This window comes from Eufriesea mexicana, unplaced genomic scaffold, assembly GCF_001483705.2.
Source record: "Eufriesea mexicana isolate 0111107269 unplaced genomic scaffold, ASM148370v2 scaffold2716, whole genome shotgun sequence".
Lineage (NCBI taxonomy): Eukaryota > Metazoa > Arthropoda > Insecta > Hymenoptera > Apidae > Eufriesea > Eufriesea mexicana.
Window position 1 is genome coordinate 360,523 of NW_016910782.1, and position 13,667 is coordinate 374,189.

The window sequence follows — 13,667 nt, forward strand, 5'->3', positions numbered from 1 at the left end:
TAAATTTATGGGAGAGATAGTTCTCAAAAATAATAATTAATAAAAATTATAATAATAACAAAGAATAATTTGCTAGCCCACACTCTTATCCGTACCGAACTTACAGCGGTGTGCTTCTACTTTTGCGAAGGTTATGTTGCCGGTAAAATGGCGTCGAAACGAAAATAACAATTGTCATAATAATAATTAATAAAAGTTATAATAATAACAAAGAATAATAATAATTTTCCCATCTTTTTTCCATTGTTCTATCTCCCTTTCTTCAGGTATCATGCGTGATATGAAAGCGATCTAATGAAACTGAAATTTATTGGAGAGATAGTTCTCAAAAATAATAATTAATAAAAATTATAATAATAACAAAGAATAATAATAATTGTCCCATCTTTTTTCCATTGTTCTGTCTCCCATTTTTGAAGTATTATGGGATAGTTCTAAAGAAAATAATTGAATATTTATTAAAGGGGTGAAATAACAGATAGGGGTCCAAAGCATATTTCTCTTAAAGACAAATTTCTTTTTCAAAATATACATTTTTACATGTAAAACACAGTTGTGTAGAAACTTTCATGAAAAATTAATTTGTTTAAATAATATATTGAAAATTTGAAATTTTTTTATCGTTTCTTTTACTAAATGTTGATTTATATGCATGTAAATGAATACACGTGATCTGTATATCAAAATAGGTGTACGTGTTTCTGGAATTTTTTATCTTTTCTCTATAAATAATAATTATGATATAAATAATTTTCAGCCATTTCGGGTCGTACTCTACGATACAGTGAACGTTTGTAATGTTTTAAATAATTGTTACAAGTGTAAGATATGTTATTTGGTGTCTTTAATTAACCGTAGTTATATATATTTTGTAATAAAATCGCATAAATTATAATAAATAGATTGAATGACAATTTTTTCATTTAACAAAGCAATAAATATATAATACTGCATATATTATATAATAAGATGTTTTAAATGTGACGGAGACCTCATAAAATATATCATTTTGGAATGCATAGTGGAAGAAATCATAAAATTTAATGTAATTAAATAATTAAATAAGATAATGTACTCTATTAAAAACATAATGAATCCTATTAATTTTTTCAAGGACATTAATATATACTAGAAGATATAATTATTGATGGTCACTCATGATGAAAGGTGTTAATGTGACTTTCAATAAAATAACACAAATAAAAGATATATACTTCAATACCAGAAAAAAGGAAATTATAAGACGGTCATTACGTGATATTAAAAGTTTTCATGATAGCATCCTAGTAAATTTGAAAAGCATGTGTGTTTAGAGAGTGTCTTCTTGTAATCACAGGTTGAGTAATTTGAAAAATTGACTATTGAAATTTTGTATTAAGAAAACGATGAGTGTTTCTACGTTCATTTGTATTTTATGTGCAATTTAATGACTCAGTTTATTTCTTGGGAATTAGGATTTAGTGATTTCTCGTGTCGATCATTATCTGACATCAAAGCGAAAAGTCGTTACGATATTTATATATCATTAACGATTTTAATCCATGATTTTCATTTCCATTTATTTATTCCAAATTTTTCCACTTTTCATTTATTCCAAGTTTTCCATTTTGTGCCGAAGGGTGATAATATTTAAACAATGTACGTAATTGTTATAATTATATACAATTAAACAACTGTATATATTAAGTAATATATAGTAAATTAAATTATTACAATTTTTATACTATTATTATTATGTTGGTTATTTTTATGATTCGTGTTTACGATTTTGCAATTCGTGCTCTGTTTCACGACTCGTATTAATATTTTTAAAATTCGTATCATCGATCTAGCGTAATCTAAAAATTTCTAACTGGATTTATACTTAAATGACAAATAACATTTTTGTTTGTACCGGTTGAGAGATAGTGTTTTAGCAACTGATAGACGTAAAAATGTATATTGAATTTTATTCGATGCCGATGTTAGAATAAGCAAATATTAAATGAGAATAATTAATTTTTGCGAAATTCATCGCGTGAGTAGTTACGAGCGTGTATTATTGAACTTAGCATTGAATATATTTAGAATTATTATGGTAATTAGGGACATGAAAGAACTTGAAATTTAAAATAATCAGTGATATTTTTATTTGTAAATTAGAAATTGCTATACGCTCTATACTGATATCAATTTCTACAAAATTAAAATTAGAAGAAAATTCACAGATTTTATCATATTTTTATCACGGAATTTGATTAAGATCTATTACGATTTATTTGACACGATTTCGTGAGTGCACAAAGTTCATTCTACTATTTATAGCTGCTATTATTTACGATATTCTTGTTTACTGTTACTTAGATACACCAGCATAGTTAAAACATAAATATGTACTATGTACCATTACTTGAAATTAAGAATTTAAAATGTATAAAATGTATAAAATATAAAAAATGTGAAAAATCGAAAAATAAGAAATTTACACAGATTAAAAACTGAAAAAATTAAAAGTTAAAAATTAAAAAATTCTTATATACAGAAATTTCAAAGTTTGAAAATTTGATAATTTAACTATTCAGAAATGCGAGAGTTCAAAAATTCAAAAATTCAAAACTTTGTTAAATTGAGAATTGAAGGTTTCTAAAATTTGAAAGTTTAAAAATTCAGAAAATTGAAAATTCGATTACTCCCGAATTCAAAAATTCGAAAACTCGAATATTCGGTAATACAAAGAAATGAAAAGTAGAAAATTCGAGTCTTCGTAGATTCGACAGTTTGAAATGGCAAAATTCAGAAAATTGGTAATTCGAAAATTTTACAATTTGGATACTCGGTAATTCAAAGAAACGAAGATTAGCAAATTCGGGTCTTCGGTGATTCGAAAATTTGAAATGCGAAAATTCGTAAGATAGAAAACTCTTAAAAAATTCTAAAATTCAATAATTCATAACTCCAATAATAATTTGATACAAAAATTCAAAGCTCTGAAAATTAGAAAATCTAAAATCCCAGATATTCGTAGTTTCAAAAATTCAAATACGATTATGAGATTTGAAGATTCGCGTTTAAAAATCCCCAAATTCTTCGATTTTACGCTTGCACGATTTGAAAAGTGCTATAAATTTTTCAGAACTAGAAAAACAAGGAACAGGGTAACAAAATGGCTCGTATAATCCAGGTTCGATGTGTGTGCGGACGGAATGTCGCTCGCTCGCAAATTTGCAGCCGGTCGCGCAGGTTTCATGCCGCCTGGCTATGCGAAAGGAGCAAGATTCGGTCAAACATTATTTTCACGTCGATTCGTAACGGCTTTTAGGGAAAAGTTGAATATGGTAATCCCTTGTCTAGCTGTGGGAATTGCTTTCACCGTTCTGTTTGACGAAACGAATTTCGCGCGGATAGACGCGGGCACGCGCGGAAATCGCGCAACGCGTTATGCTTTCTGTCAACCGTGTCCTAATTGCGACAAGCGATCGTAAAATAAAAATTGCGCGTGTCGGTGTTCTTTTACGTACATATCAGTATCATGTTATCGCGTATCGAGTAAATGCGACAGGCAACGTTTCGCATAAAAGAATTCTCCGGTTTTGAAACTAAAATTATGTGTAAGTGGTAATTATATGGGAGTTTTCAAGAGATTATTGAGTAAAGTAAATAGGTAGTATTTTGGTATAATGATAATAAATTATTATTTAAGAATACGAGAAAAATGTTTTTTAGATGTTACGTTTAAAATAAATTTTACGATAAATGATATTTTGCATATTTAAATGATATTTCAGAAAGATGGTATTATTTTTTATTAGAAAGTGTAAAAATAATGTTTATTAATTAATATTATTTTATTAGAACATTGTTGCAAATCGAATGTGATTATTTTATTTCTAAGATTTAAAAGTCTCGAAATATAAACATATTTTTCTCATAAATTTTTTTATTTTTATATATTCATTTTTCTTTTTCTACACACGCATGTATGTATATATAATGCATCCTATTTTCCTGTTATTTATGTTTGTTTTGTACATTTTATACATTTATTTTATATATTATATTTCATTACCATATATGGTAATGATATATGTATTTATTATATTTTATTAATACATATATTTATTCAGTATATTATATTTCATTGTCATATATCATATGTATATATTATTTTCTGATATATATTTAAATGATGCAATTAAAATGGAAAAAAAATTCGTATTTTCATTAATAGCCAATATTGAAGAATGGCTGGTCGTTGGTCCATTTACCTCAATTATTTTTTCCTCGAATCTGCCTTCCTACTACGATTCTCGATGATTTTTCTCGCATATGATCACATTTTAGTAAATAAATAATTCATAAATTTCGTAAGAGGCTTACGTCAGTCTACAAAATATATATGCAAATCTATCAGCTTCCTGTCTGGTAACATTCATCTCCCAGAGTTCTTGCAAGCTATTTAAATGAACATTTGCGTATTGGAAATACTTATGTACGCGAATTAATTTATGTTATATTTACATAGCATACTATATTCTACATTTTAATAGCAAACTATTTGGGCAATCGATGAAATCACAGCAATAAAAACAAAAAGCACTGAGTAAATATCGGTTATATCTTATCGTTTAACGTCTTTTAATATCTTTCGACTGCACTCTAAAAACGGCTCTATATTTATTTAGATCTCGCAATTGCTATGCACTTAGTACAGAAATCAGCACAAGATTTTTAATCCAGGAAAAAATACAAAAGATAGAGTACAAATATTTGAGGAATTTATAGTGATACGAATAAAATATATAATAACATAGAAAATAATATATAATTTATAGTGAAACGAATGGCTAAAAATAGGTATTTCAGCTATTGTAATTATTTAAGGTACTTGTGTTATTTTAACCTAACTCGTGGCCAAGTTTAATTAATTTCACATTCATTAAGTGCTTTTACACGTGCACTACTGATCTCCAACTTTCATTAGCCATACTAATTTGCTCTGATTTTTTACTTACTTTACTGTAACTACTATATATATCAACAAATAATTCTCGTGCATTTATTGCAAATATTGTATTATTGTAAAACTTTATGTGTTTCATAATTCAGTACAATCTTGTAATTTTTGTAATTTTTGTAAAGTATTAAAGTTTCCTCGCTACTTTTACTTTATTAATCAATATTAATTATTAATATTAAACTATAATTATTAAACAACTATAAAGTAGTAATAAAATTTTCTCTGTAGTATTTTCGAACTTTATTATTAGATTTCAGTCATTTTTTCTTCTTTTTTGTTCCAATAACAACAAATATTTGTTGTGTATAAATTATTACCAAAGTTTTGTCGCTATTTTTATTGTATTAATTAATAAATTAGTAATTGGAATTTCTCTGTACTATTTTCTAATTTTTATTTTTAGATTTCAGTTATTTCTTTTTTTTGTAGTAATAACAAATGTGTGCCAAATACCAAGTTTTGATAGAGAGAATAAGAGAGAACGAGCAACCCCAAAACATTATGTAGAATTATATATAGTTCACATGAAAGAAGCACAGAGAAGGCAAAGAATGTGGACATGACAAATGGGTACTCCATTGTATACAATAAAGAAAAGGATAGTACTTCTTCAAAAAGATAAGGTAACTTCTTACAATAAACTTCTTATAGAGAAATTTTTGTCTTTTGAAAATAACAGTTCATTGAATATATTTCATTAAAAATTAATACGATACTATATCCTTACACAAGTTCGTCCCAGTTGTTAACTTTTAATTCTGCCATCAGAGTGAGAAATAAAATTAATTAAAACTTCTTTTTCTCCTAACTATTCAAAATTTAAGTTATATTATATTTTTGCATCTATCTATAGTATTTGTCAATCTTTAATTATCCTAATCTGGTAACTATCAATTTTTAATTTTGGTATTAAAGTGAAAAATACAATTAACCATAATTTCTTCTTTCTCAAAAATAGACGAAGTTCTAGTTATACTATATCATTGTATTAATTTATCAAAACAATTCATAAATTTAAATATCAAAAATTATCGATTCCTAATTTTAAATTGAAAAATACAATTAACCATAATTTCTTCTTTCTCAAAAATAGACGAAATTCTAGTTATACTATATCATTGTATAAATTTATCAAAACAATTCATAAATTTAAATATCAAGAATGATCGATTCTTAATTTTCGTATCAAAGTGAACAGTATAATTGACCAAAACTTTCTTCTCTTCGAAGTAAGCAAAATATTAATTATTTAATATCTTTGCCTGAATTTATGCCAATTAAATATTCTTCATTTTGCATATGGGAGTAAAAAATATAATTAACTACAATGTTTTTGTTCTTATAAGTAGGCAAAATTCTGTTTTCGAAATAAAGGGTCTATTCTACCTTCAAACATGATTATCTTAATATCTTTCACGATAAATGTTACCACAGGAAACAATCTCCCCTTATCTCAACTATCGCACAATATCGTGTTAAACGCGATTGTACAAAGCTACTTAGATTTTCAAGAAAAACAACAATTCGCCAGAAAATATTTTTCTTCGTTGTCGAAGCATGCTAGAAAATTACTGATACTTGCCTTCTAAATACCATCGCGTGTTTAGACCTTCGTTTGAGATAAGGAGCCATGCCTAGTTCAACTGTACTCAGCGAGAGTGCACCAATGCAATTGATTTTTTAGTTACACAATTATCCAGTCGTTAAAGGAAACACCTAGGCATTCCATAATTTGATAATCATAGTCTATAAACGTTTGAACTGGTTTTTAAGAACGAAATTATGTCGGTATATATCTTTTTTACTGTTCTTCTTTCAGAGCATTAGCTGCGAGTTCTTTCATCAGGCAGCAGTCACGAAACGAACTTCGGTGTATTAACAGTCAATTATCCGATTGGTAGTCCATTTTTGACGGAGAAAATTATTTTTCTTGCATGCTAGTGAGATTGAAAGTGTTTTGCAAGTGCTTAGAAAGGATAATAGGTATAAAAGTACGTTCTATGTAGATATAGCGAGCCATAGAGCTCGCCTTTAAATTATTTCTATTCTTTTGTGGTATAAATATCAAAATTATTTCCAATAGGAACATTAATTAAGCATTAAATAAGATTTTGATTGGTATAAACTTTAGAGAGAAATAATGATTTAGTATAATGAATTCTATTTTATTTACTTTGCTTATTGAGTTGTTGCTAGAATAATATTTTTGTGTTACTATCAAATATTATTCAAAAGTACTTGGTGTAATTCTCAAACATAAAATTATAATAAATTCTTCTAATTAACTGTACATTTCTAATTAAATATTACAAATTCTTGTATAACGAATTTTTTCTTTCATTACTTTCTTTATTGAATTAACATTTGAATAGTTATTAGTAATAGTAATAATAGTAATTGAATTAATATTAGAATCCTACATTGCTATTAAATATTATCTAAAAGTACTTAGTGCAATTCATAAATATAAAGTTATAACAAATTCTACTAATTTATCATACATTTTTAATCACGTATTACTTAGAAATTCTCGTATAACGAATTATTTATTTTATTACTTTATTTATTGAATTAATCTTAAAATAGTATTCCTATGTTGTTATTAAATATTACTTGGAGGTACTTAGTGCAATTCTTAAATATAAAGTTATAACAAATTCTACTAATTTATCATACATTTTCAATCACGTATAACTTAGAAATTCTTGTATAGAGAAAATGTGATTCTCGACACTTAATGTAAATATTATTCAGAATAAATGATCAGATCGATGTCGTCTTTCCATCTGTGAATATTACACACACATACACGTGGACAAGTTTCTCTCAGAATGAATGAAATGACACGCGAACAAAGCACACGCGAATTCACTATGACATAACGACATTATTCTACTATACTTAATTCCTCTCATAATTATTCACCTATTCATTCAAAATTATATAACAATGACTTAAACACCCAAAATCATTGTAATTCTATTTCATCCTTACGTGTGGTAAAATTATTCCACAAATTTTAATGGAATGAAAAACAGTTTTTACAATTCTTCACCGAGTCTGTACGTTCAGCACGTACATTACGTTCAACTTTCGTTTGCGTATCGCTCCTGTTTCGATTTCGTTCCCAGGAATACGAACTGTTTCAGGATTCAATGCAGTCGATTGACATTTAACGAGATATCTCGTTTTCCTCGAAGCCCAATTTGAATTTCCAGTTTGATCGAAGACTACCCCAAGGTCACAGTTTAACGCGGAAACTTTCGTGCTTCGTCTCGATACCTTTGCTGTCTTGTCATTAAACACCCAGATATCCCCTTACATCTCTTCTTAATCCTCCATAACCCCACATGACTTGCAAGACTCCAATCTCTCTATATATACTCCGCAAATTATTTTGTACATCTATTATAGATTATCCTTATTGTCATTTTTCTTGTTCGATTATCTTTATATCGACAACAATAACAATAATAACGAGTAATAATAATATTCCTATTGCTATTATTATTATTCTTATTTTTATTTCTATTTTTTATTATTTTCTCTAGTGTAATTTAATTTATAATATATAGAATGAAATATTTCAAAAATAAATTAATATATATAGTTTGTAATATGATTTATAACATATATAGTATAATATTTCAAGAATATTTATGTAATTATACTATTATTATTCTGTTTTACCACCACGGTGCTTTTTTAACATGATTTATAATGCAATATTATAGACATAATATTTTGATAGTCTTTCTTTAGTTGTATAATTATTGTAATATTTTATTCCTTTGTTAATAGCAATCATTTGCCTGTAGATCTCTAAAAACACTAGAATCCTCTCTATTTTTCTCAATAATCATCGATTAGATAACATACCCAGCAATTCAAAAAGGTTTCATTTTTATTTTTATAACACGATTCATGCTATAAAATATACTATAACTGGTACAACATTTTAATAATATTTCTCCAATTATACCGTTACTATGCTTTTCAATTTCCTCGTTCATATCAATCTTCATCATCTAAACCTCCAAAATCATAAAAATCCAAAAGAACCGCAACGGATCCTCCCGTTAACATAAATGCTCGAATAACCTCGATAACCAATTATCAATATCCCCAAATCTAAATACCCTAATCTTCATACACGCTATCTCCTATCATCACGTCCCTCTCTCCTTCACTCCAACGAGCCAACAACAAATCCCCAAATCTAAATACCCTAATCATCTTCATACACGCTATCTCCTATCATCACGTCCCTCTCTCCTTCACTCCAACGAGCCAACAACTCGGAACCATTTCACTGCGCGGAAACAAACAAAAGGCGTCCCGAAAAAAGGACAAAGACACGGAAGATGTAAAATTGAAGAATAAGATGCTGGAAATTACCTGTGTGCGAAACGATCGCGCGGTATGCACGATCGGCTGGAGTGGACCTCTTCCACGGGAACGTTAGTCAGCAGCGTAAATAACGACACGATAGCCGAGCGGAGGCTGGTGGGGTCAGACACAGAGGCAGATACAAGCTCGCGGATATTTCTTCGGGTATTTGCATACAATCCGGCTACGACGCGAATCCACCGTGTTCAGGAATCCGTGGAAAGTCCTGCTGTCCTCCCCTTTCCTCCCTTTTCGCTTTCCTCCCTTCTACGGGCGACGCTGTTTCCGTTCCTGTGGGCGTCGTCGATGCTACCGCCTATGCTCACCCTTGCCACGGCCACGATGGAATAATTGTGGATACCGGCGGAATAATTTCGTTGGACGATCGATTGCTGGCCGATTCACAAAGTAACGCACGGCCAGACGACGGAGACACGATAACGAAGTGATCGCGAAGCAGCGCCGGGCGAAAGGAACCGCACGCTCAACAACCCAGCCAAGCACTGTTGAGGCCAACAGGTGAGCCGTGCCAACAGTTTACGGCCAGTGACGTATCACCCGCGTGTTCTATTCAGGGCAACAGGTGTGAGTCGACGCAGTGACGTAGCTTGGCGACCGGGAACCGATCGACCGGACGCCGCGTCGAATTTAGAAGCGGAATGTGCAATGGGATAGCTCGGAGAAATTGGTATTCCGGTTTCTCTCGTCTTTTTAACACCTTCACTACCACGGTGGTCACCGTATACCGGCGGTCACGATATATTTTTTAAATTTATGATATTTTGTTTGTTTTAAGAACTCTTTGAAAATTCGAACGTAAATGAATAGAGAAAATTGATAATATATGCTGCATTTTTACTCCTTTTTTTGGCTATATTGATTGATAATTTGTCGTAATATGTTAAGAATAATGAAAATTTTATCGTGGCTCTCTGAGCATGTCATATGAAAAATTCGTGGTAGTCAACGTGTTATTAAGGGATATATGAGCCGTTCACTGCACAAATCGATTAACTCCACTTTTTGAAAAATCTTAAATTTAAGTGTCAAAGCACTTAGTACAGTCATAACATTTTATATTTATAATAACTTTCCCTGATAATTAAGATTATCACCATTAAACGACAAAAATTTGTTGGCCACTGAATAATAAATAATTTATTTCAGAAGTCACTTTGATTAACTCCGTACTCTAATGTAAATCGTTGCAATAATGCAACTCAAATGCATGAGTCATAACAAGCCATGAATGATAACGGTGAATTTTTTAGAAACGTCTTATCAGAATTTAAGTAAAATTTAGTAAAATTTAAATTTATTACTTTTTCGCTTGCCAAATCGATTAACTCTTCCAGTAACATAAAAATGGTGACATTACTAACGATTATCTCTTGGCTATTTTTTCTTATGAATTTTATATACCGTTAGATGAAAGTTATATTTGTATTTATGCATTCTACAATATTTATTTCGATTTAAATTATAAAGGAAATTTCAAAAAACGATGTACATTATTTCATTGCATTTCTCTACTTTTTGTTTTTTGGAGTTAATCAATTTATGCAGTGAACGGCTCATATATAGTTGACTATGAAAGTGCTACAAGGAAAGAATTTAGAAGAAATAATTTTATCGTTTTATTTGTGTCGTATTAGTTTACATTCTAGTAAAATAAAACAATTTATTAGTAAAAGGTATCATTTAGGTTTAATGTGTGGAGCTGATACCGAATTTGCTATTTTAAAATTATCAGGATCTTTAATATCATAAGAGCACTGAAAATTATCGAATAAAAATATTAAAATTAAAATAAATTAATAGTAAAATAATTTTCTATTGAAAAACATCATTCAGGTTTAATATGAGGAAGAGTTGATATTGAATTTGCTATTTTAAAATTGTCAGGTCCTGTAACATAATTAAGATACTGAAAATCGGTGAATAAAAATGTTATTAAAATTGAAATAATTTTTAATAAATATTTAATTAAATAATACGGATAAAAAGAAATTTTATAAATATCTCTATTTATTCATATAAGATTTGATGATCCTCTAAAGTGTAAAATATACATCGAAATGCTAAACAATTGCACTATTATAATGAATTCGTAGCTTTGATAAGATCAATTATTTAATTTATAATACATTTAAAGCAAACGAAGACATTTGTTTTTAGTTTATTTTGTTAGTTATATGTTTAGTTAATAAATTAATAGTTATGTGTGTAATAGGTTGAGTATTACAAAAAAAATTTTGTGTTTGTGTGACTGGATTGTTTATTAAATAAATAGATTATCCTAATAGGTTAGTTAGTATTGAACATTACTATTTGGATTCCTTTTTCGTAATATAGAATGATTATTTCATTTTCTTTTGATATATTTTCTTACTAATTAAATGTATTTAGTTAATAGATTATTTAATATTGATATTATGTTTATTTCTCTTTTATTTATATTAAGTTAATAAAATTTTTAATATTGCATATTGTTATTTGAGTTTTATTTTTTGTAAAATGGAGTGATCATTTTGTTTCGATTTTTGTACCATTGTGTGATATACTTGGGTATTGATCTATTTCTTTATATTTGAATAATTGAGTTGTTTAATAAATAAATATATTATGTTAATGAAATAGTTAATATTGAATATTGGTATTTAGGCTCCTTTTAAGATGCAATAATTATTTTGATTTTTTTCTTATTTCTCAGCATCAAGTCACAATTGTTTAAAAAGTAGATATATTACATCAATAAATTAGTTAACATTGTAATATAATTAATCAGTATATTGTTTAATAATTCTTTTTTCTCTTAAAATAAATCTTTCTTGTTTATATACCACTCGTATTATTTACAGATTTTTTACATAATTTTTAAATTCCCTTTCTTTAGTGAATTTCATTTATTTATGTTCTTATTCGTTTCACTTGATATTTACTCAAATTTATTCTTTAACATTAGAACTACCGACTCATGCCTAAAGTTCGTGTATACAAGTAATAATAACTAACGTATTATAATGAAAACAAATAAGTACATACATACGTAAATATATATAATTATATTTCTCCCTATACGAAAATAAACCTTAACTTTTTTAAAACCAGTTTTATATATTCAATAATTGCATGAACAAAGTCTGATATCAGGTACATAGTCTGATTCGTTAATTCTGATCTTAAAAACTGTTATATAGTTTAACTGAAAATAGGTACTGTTGATGATGCTGATAAATTTTGTAATAATAGTATAATAAATCTAGAGAGCCTCTTGTATTAATAATTTGCTAGTGGAAAATTTTAAGGAAGTAGGCTATCGAAGTATAAAAGTATGTTATCCGAGTAGTATGTTATATATATGTCAATTGACAGGTGGGTCGATTTGAACTCCACGTGTCGTATAAAATTCAGAAAAATACGCGATATTTTTGTTGCTAATGAATCGTGTACGAAGAAAATTTTTTCCAACGATTACGACAAATTTCGACATGAATTTAGGAAAATACGAAGCATCGAATTTAACAAATCGATCGATTAATACAGCGTTGAACGTGAGGCAACAGGTGTGCTTCAACGACGTTGCGTGAAAGAAATGAGTCGCTTTCGCTACATCTGCTTTCCTAAGTGCTCATTTACCGAAACAAAAATAGTAACAGGCGCAAGCGTGATAAAAATACAGTGTATAGATTAACGTACAATATTAACCGTACGTGCGAAAGGCGACTTGCTTATGAATATATGAGAGAACGTTGCGTAAAATTACTTCGAAACGAGAAATCCGAAGTGAATCGCAGTCGTTGCGGGCCATTTGCGAACTAATGATTTATAGTTGTTAGGAAAATAAATGAGCAGAAATACAGTTACATATTAATCTATGGTAAGTAATATTATATTAATATTACAGTATAAAATTACATTAATATTATAGTATAAATAATATAATACTATATTACAAATTTCAAAAATATAAGTTTGGAATTATGATACTAAATTGTAAGGTTTTTTCAAAAGTGAAATTATTGAGGTACAATTGAAATAAATGGTATTATTTTAAATGTAATATGTCATAAGGATTTATCAAATTGTAAAATAACATATTTTTAGAAAATCTTCTTCGCAATAACAGTTTTTATCATAATCTTTTGATTATAAATTTTTTAAAAATAGAAATTAAATATAATATATAATTATGATTATAAAAGTTATTCAACGTTCCATTTTTTATGTTCATTTTAAAGTATTATCAAAAAAGAAATCATTAATTACACTTTCTTCAATT

General features: G+C 28.1%; 1 protein-coding gene across 1 annotated transcript in view; it reads right to left on the reverse strand.

The window, feature by feature from the left end:
- LOC108550401 (echinoderm microtubule-associated protein-like 2) overlaps positions 1-9,875 on the reverse strand; it is a 122,476-nt gene extending 112,601 nt beyond the window's left edge. Inside the window, exon 1 of the mRNA XM_017904143.1 lies at positions 9,395-9,875. The gene's annotated coding sequence lies outside the window, so the exon portion shown is untranslated. The remainder of the gene's footprint in view (positions 1-9,394) is intronic.
- Between the last annotated feature and the right edge of the window lie 3,792 nt (positions 9,876-13,667).